Source organism: Lampetra fluviatilis, unplaced genomic scaffold (assembly GCF_964198595.1).
Source record: "Lampetra fluviatilis unplaced genomic scaffold, kcLamFluv1.1 SCAFFOLD_1266, whole genome shotgun sequence".
NCBI classification, from domain to species: Eukaryota; Metazoa; Chordata; class Hyperoartia; order Petromyzontiformes; family Petromyzontidae; genus Lampetra; species Lampetra fluviatilis.
In genome coordinates, this window is record NW_027621205.1 from 1,129 (window position 1) to 8,805 (window position 7,677).

The window sequence follows — 7,677 nt, forward strand, 5'->3', positions numbered from 1 at the left end:
ACACACACCAACCACACACACACCACACCACACCCCACACACCACACCCCACACCACACCACAACACACACACACACCACACACCCACACCACACACACCCACACCACACCCACAACACAACACACACCCACACACCACACACACCCACACACACCCACACCACACACCCACACCCCACACCACCACACACACCACACCACACACACACAACACACACCACTACACACAACACTACACACACCACTACACACCTACACACACACTACACACACACACACCAACCACTACACACACACACACTACACACTACACTACACACAACACTACACCACACACTACACACAACACTACACACAACACTACACACACACTACACTACACACTACACAACACACTACACAACACACAACACTACACACTACACAAACACTACACTACACACTACCCACAACACACACACACTACACTACACAACACTACACACTACACACTACACTACACAAACACACACTACACACTACACTACACTACACACACACTACACTATACACTACACTATACACTACACTATACACTACACTACACACTACACTATACACTACACTACACACTACACTATACACTACACTACACACTACACTATACACTACACTACACACTACACTATACACTACACTATACACTACACTATACACTACACTACACACTACACTACACACTACACTACACACTACACTACACACTACACTATACACTACACTATACACTACACTACACACTACACTACACACTACACTATACACTACACTATACACTATACACTATACACTACACACTACACTACACACTACACTACACACTACACTACACACTACACTATACACTACACTATACACTACACTACACACTACACTACACACTACACTACACACTACACTATACACTACACTATACACTACACTACACACTACACTACACACTACACTATACACTACACTATACACTACACTATACACTACACTATACACTACACTACACACTACACTATACACTACACTATACACTACACTACACACTACACTACACACTACACTATACACTACACTACACACTACACTATACACTATACACTACACTATACACTACACTATACACTACACTACACTATACACTACACTATACACTACACTATACACTACACTACACTATACACTACACTATACACTACACTATACACTACACTATACACTACACTATACACTACACTATACACTACACTATACACTACACTATACACTACACTACACTATACACTACACTACACACTACACTATACACTACACTATACACTACACACTATACACTACACTATACACTACACTACACTATACACTACACTATACACTACACTATACACTATACACTACACTATACACTACACTACACACTACACACTACACTACACTATACACTACACACTACACTATACACTACACTATACACTACACTATACACTACACTATACACTACACTACACACTACACTATACACTACACACTATACACTACACACTATACACTACACACTATACACTACACTATACACTACACTACACACTACACTATACACTACACACTATACACTACACACTATACACTACACTATACACTACACTATACACTACACTACACACTACACTATACACTACACTATACACTACACTATACACTACACTATAGTGTGGTAGTTGTTGGTAGTCGACTGACCTCTGCAGGGGATGAACATCGCCCTGAGGTTGATCAGCGGCGCTCCCTCCCCACTCGCACTGCAGCAAGCAACACGGGGAGGGCGGTGGGTGGGTCACTGTGTTAGCGTGTTCACATGTTAGCGTGTTAACATGCTACCGTGTTAGCATGTTAACATGTTAATGTGTTAGCATGTTAATGTGTTAGCATGTTAATGTGTTAGCATGTTACCGTGTTAGCGTGTTAGCATGTTAATGTGTTAGCATGTTAACATGCTATCATGTCAATGTGTTAGCATGTTAATGTGTTAGCATTTTAACATGTTAATGTGTTAGCATGTTACGTGTTAATGTGTTAGCATGTTAACATGTTAATGTGTTAGCATGTTAATGTATTAGCATGTTACCGTGTTAGCATGTTAATGTGTTAGCATGTTAACATGTTAATGTGTTAGCATGTTAACATGCTATCATGTCAATGTGTTAGCATGTTAATGTGTTAGCATTTTAACATGTTAATGTGTTAGCATGTTACATGTTACTGTGTTAGCATTTTAACATGATAATGTGTTAGCATGTTAATGTGTTAGCATGTTAACATGTTAAAGTGTTAGCATGTTAATGTGTTAGCATGTTAACATGTTAATGTGTTAGCATTTCAACATGTTAATGTGTTAGCATGTTACCGTGTTAGCATGTTAACATGTTAATGTGTTAGCATGTTAATGTGTTAGCATGTTAACATGTTCATGTGTTAGAATGGTAATGTGTTAGCATGCAAACATGTTAATGTGTTAACATGTTAACATGTTAATGTATTAGCATGTTACCATGTTAATGTGTTAGCATGTTAATGTGTTAGCATGTTAACATGTTAGCATGTTAATGTGTTAGCATGTTAACATGACAGCATGTTAATGTGTTAGCATGTTACCGTGTTAGCATGTTAATGTGTTAGCATGTTAACATGTTAATGTGTTAGCGTGTTAACATGTTAATGTGTTAGCATGTTAACATGTTAGCATGTTAATGTGTTAGCATGTTAACATGTTACTGTGTTACCATGTTAATGTGTTAGCATGTTACCGTGTTACCATGTTAATGTGTTAGCATGTTAATGTGTTAATGTGTTAGCATGCTAACATGTTAACGTGTTAGCATGTTAACATGTTAGCATGTTAACATATTAATGTGTTAGCATGTTAACATGTTAATGTGTTAGCATGTTAACATGTTAGCATGTTAACATGTTAATGTGTTAGCATGTTAACATGTTAATGTGTTACCTGGCGCTGAATTCTTTGGGCACATTCTGAAGATTGGGCTCAGACAGAGACACACGCCCTGGGGAGAGAGACAGTTTAGTGTAGTGTATAGTGTAGTGTATAGTGTAGTGTATAGTGTAGTGTAGTGTATAATGTAGTAGTGTATAGTGTAGTGTATAGTGTAGTGTATAGTGTAGTGTATAGTGTAGTGTATAGTATAGTGTAGTGTATAATGTAGTAGTGTATAGTGTAGTAGTGTATAGTGTAGTGTATAGTGTAGTGTATAGTGTAGTGTATAGTATAGTGTATAGTGTAGTGTGTAGTGTAGTGTATAGTGTAGTGTATAGTGTAGTGTATAGTGTAGTGTATAGTGTAGTGTATAGTGTAGTGCATAGTGTAGTGTATTGTGTATAGTGTAGTGTATAGTGTAGTGTAGTGTAAAGTAGTGTATAGTGTAGTGTATAGTGTATAGTGTAGTGTGTAGTGTATTGTGTATAGTGTATAGTGTAGTGTATAGTGTATAGTAGTGTATAGTAGTGTATAGTGTAGTGTATAGTGTAGTGTATAGTGTAGTGTAGTGGATAGTGTAGTGTATAGTGTAGTGTATAGTGTAGTGTATAGTGTAGTGTATAGTGTAGTGTATAGTGTGTAGTGTAGTGTGTAGTGTAGTGTATAGTGTAGTGTATAGTGTAGTGTGTAGTGTAGTGTATAGTGTAGTGTATAGTGTAGTGTATAGTGTAGTGTATAGTGTAGTGTATAGTGTAGTGTATAGTGTAGTGTATAGTGTATAGTGTAGTGTATAGTGTAGTGTATAGTGTAGTGTATAGTGTATAGTGTAGTGTATAGTGTAGTGTATAGTGTAGTGTATAGTGTAGTGTATAGTGTGTAGTGTATAGTGTATAGTGTAGTGTATAGTGTAGTGTATAGTGTAGTGTATAGTGTATAGTGTAGTGTATAGTGTAGTGTATAGTGTGTAGTGTAGTGTATAGTGTAGTGTATAGTGTAGTGTATAGTGTAGTGTATAGTGTAGTGTATAGTGTAGTGTATAGTGTATAGTGTAGTGTATAGTGTAGTGTATAGTGTATAGTGTAGTGTATAGTGTAGTGTATAGTGTAGTGTATAGTGTGTAGTGTATAGTGTATAGTGTAGTGTATAGTGTAGTGTATAGTGTAGTGTATAGTGTATAGTGTAGTGTATAGTGTAGTGTATAGTGTGTAGTGTAGTGTATAGTGTAGTGTATAGTGTAGTGTATAGTGTAGTGTATAGTGTAGTGTATAGTGTAGTGTGTAGTGTAGTGTGTAGTGTATAGTGTAGTGTGTAGTGTAGTGTATAGTGTAGTGTATAGTGTAGTGTATAGTGTGTAGTGTATAGTGTGTAGTGTATAGTGTGTAGTGTATAGTGTATAGTGTAGTGTATAGTGTAGTGTATAGTGTATAGTGTAGTGTATAGTGTAGTGTATAGTGTAGTGTGTAGTGTATAGTGTAGTGTATAGTGTATAGTGTAGTGTATAGTGTATAGTGTAGTGTGTAGTGTATAGTGTAGTGTATAGTGTAGTGTATAGTGTAGTGTATAGTGTATTGTGTATAGTGTATAGTGTAGTGTATAGTGTATAGTGTAGTGTATAGTGTAGTGTATAGTGTAGTGTATAGTGTAGTGTATAGTGTATAGTGTAGTGTGTAGTGTATAGTGTAGTGTATAGTGTAGTGTATAGTGTAGTGTGTAGTGTATTGTGTATAGTGTATAGTGTAGTGTATAGTGTAGTGTATAGTGTATAGTGTAGTGTATAGTGTATAGTGTAGTGTATAGTGTATAGTGTAGTGTGTAGTGTATAGTGTAGTGTATAGTGTAGTGTATAGTGTAGTGTATAGTGTAGTGTATAGTGTATAGTGTAGTGTATAGTGTAGTGTATAGTGTAGTGTGTAGTGTATTGTGTATAGTGTATAGTGTAGTGTATAGTGTAGTGTAGTGTGTAGTGTATAGTGTAGTGTATAGTGTAGTGTATAGTGTAGTGTGTAGTGTATTGTGTATAGTGTATAGTGTAGTGTATAGTGTAGTGTATAGTGTATAGTGTAGTGTATAGTGTATAGTGTAGTGTATAGTGTATAGTGTAGTGTATAGTGTAGTGTGTAGTGTATTGTGTATAGTGTATAGTGTAGTGTATAGTGTATAGTGTAGTGTATAGTGTAGTGTATAGTGTAGTGTATAGTGTATAGTGTAGTGTATAGTGTATAGTGTAGTGTATAGTGTATAGTGTAGTGTGTAGTGTATTGTGTAGTGTATAGTGTAGTGTATAGTGTAGTGTATAGTGTAGTGTATAGTGTATAGTGTAGTGTATAGTGTAGTGTATAGTGTAGTGTATAGTGTAGTGTATAGTGTATAGTGTGTAGTGTATTGTGTATAGTGTATAGTGTGTAGTGTATTGTGTATAGTGTATAGTGTAGTGTGTAGTGTATAGTGTAGTGTATAGTGTATAGTGTAGTGTATAGTGTGTAGTGTAGTGTGTAGTGTAGTGTAGTGTGTAGTGTAGTGTGTAGTGTATAGTGTAGTGTATAGTGTAGTGTATAGTGTATAGTGTAGTGTATAGTGTAGTGTATAGTGTAGTGTATAGTGTAGTGTATAGTGTAGTGTATAGTGTAGTGTATAGTGTATAGTGTGTAGTGTATTGTGTATAGTGTATAGTGTGTAGTGTATTGTGTATAGTGTATAGTGTAGTGTGTAGTGTATAGTGTATAGTGTAGTGTATAGTGTATAGTGTAGTGTATAGTGTGTAGTGTAGTGTAGTGTGTAGTGTATAGTGTAGTGTATAGTGTAGTGTATAGTGTAGTGTAGTGTATAGTGTAGTGTATAGTGTAGTGTATAGTGTAGTTTCAGTATTAGTTTAGTAGTAGTTTTAGTATTATTTTAGTAGTATATTTAGTAGTAGTTTTAAAGTAGATTTAGTAGTATATTTAGTAGTAGTTTAGTGGTAGTTTTATAGTATATTTAGTAGTAGTTTAGTAGTAGTATACTAGTATATGTAGTAGTATAGTAGTAGTGTAGTACTAGTATAGTAGTAGTATATAGTATAGTAGTAGTATAGTAGTAGTAGTATACTAGTATATATAGTAGTAGTAGTATACTAGTATATAGTATAGTAGTAGTATAGTTGTAGTAGTATATACTATGGGAACCTCATTTGCCAGTAAAAATATGATAATTGGTTCTTTACCCTTCTGTTGCCAGATAGAAGGGTAAAGAACCCATTATCATATTTTTACTGGCAAATGAGGTTCCCATAGTGTAGATGCTTGCCCCGAGCTCTCATACTCTGATGGTGCATTGTTTTTGAGTTGTGCGCCTTTTGGCGTCATCTGGTCCAACACCATGTGAGACTAGGCTCTAAGGAAAGCTGTCTCGGGTGTGGACCAATCAACTTCAAGGACCATGTGAGACTAGGCTCTAAGGAAAGCTGTCTCGGGTGTGGACCAATCAACTTCAAGGACCATGTGAGACTAGGCTCTAAGGAAAGCTGTCTCGGGTGTGGACCAATCAAATTCAAGGACCATGTGAGACTAGGCTCTAAGGAAAGCTGTCTCGGGTGTGGACCAATCAACTTCAAGGACCATGTGAGACTAGGCTCTAAGGAAAGCTGTCTCGGGTGTGGACCAATCAACTTCAAGGACCATGTGAGACTAGGCTCTAAGGAAAGCTGTCTCGGGTGTGGACCAATCAACTTCAAGGACCATGTGAGACTAGGCTCTAAGGAAAGCTGTCTCGGGTGTGGACCAATCAACTTCAAGGACCATGTGAGACTAGGCTCTAAGGAAAGCTGTCTCGGGTGTGGACCAATCAACTTCAAGGACAGCACATACATTATCAGAGTTGTGTTTTTTTGTTTGCATTATGGCTGCAGGTATTGTGGTCTATGCAAACATGACTCCTTGTAAAAAAGGTGTCAGTTTTGTTGCCAGATAGAAGGGTAAAGAACCAATTAGTAGTATATAGTATAGTAGTACTAGTACTAGTATAGTAGTACTAGTATAGTAGTACTAGTACAGTAGTACTAGTATAGTACCTGTGGCGGACAGGGTTGAGACCTGAGCGTGAACCCTGCACATCCCCCGTCTGGAGCGCCGCACGCTCCTCTCCAGCGGAATCAGCGTCAGGGAGAGCGACGCCGTCAGACGGCGCCATAGAAGTACAGTCCGCGGAAGTGGGTGCAGTCCAGAGAGTGACTCCAACACCTCCTGCGGAGACACGGGGGTGGGTGGGTGGGTGGGTGAGTGAGTGGGTGAGTGGGTGGGTGAGTGGGTGGGTGAGTGGGTGGGTGAGTGTGTGAGTGGGTGAGTGAGTGAGTGAGTGGGTGGGTGGGTGAGTGGGTGGGTGGGTGAGTGTGTGAGTGGGTGAGTGGGTGGGTGAGTGAGTGAGTGGGTGAGTGTGTGGGTGAGTGGGTGAGTGAGTGAGTGAGTGGGTGGGTGGGTGGGTGGGTGAGTGAGTGAGTGAGTGGGTGGGTGAGTGAGTGAGTGGGTGGGTGGGTGGGTGGGTGAGTGAGTGGGTGGGTGGGTGAGTGAGTGAGTGGGTGAGTGGGTGAGTGAGTGGGTGAGTGGGTGGGTGGGTGAGTGAGTGAGTGAGTGGGTGGGTGAGTGGGTGGGTGTGTGGGTGAGTGGGTGAGTGGGTGAGTGGGTGGG

General features: G+C 38.8%; 1 long non-coding RNA gene across 1 annotated transcript; it reads right to left on the reverse strand.

Annotated features, from left to right (window-relative positions):
- Window positions 1–1,766: 1,766 nt before the first annotated feature.
- LOC144954929 (uncharacterized) lies at window positions 1,767–7,231 on the reverse strand. The gene is made up of 3 exons (XR_013641438.1): window positions 7,065–7,231; window positions 3,032–3,089; window positions 1,767–1,826 (listed from the first exon to the last, which is right to left on the reverse strand). It is a non-coding gene; the product is annotated as an uncharacterized LOC144954929 (long non-coding RNA).
- Window positions 7,232–7,677: the final 446 nt, after the last annotated feature.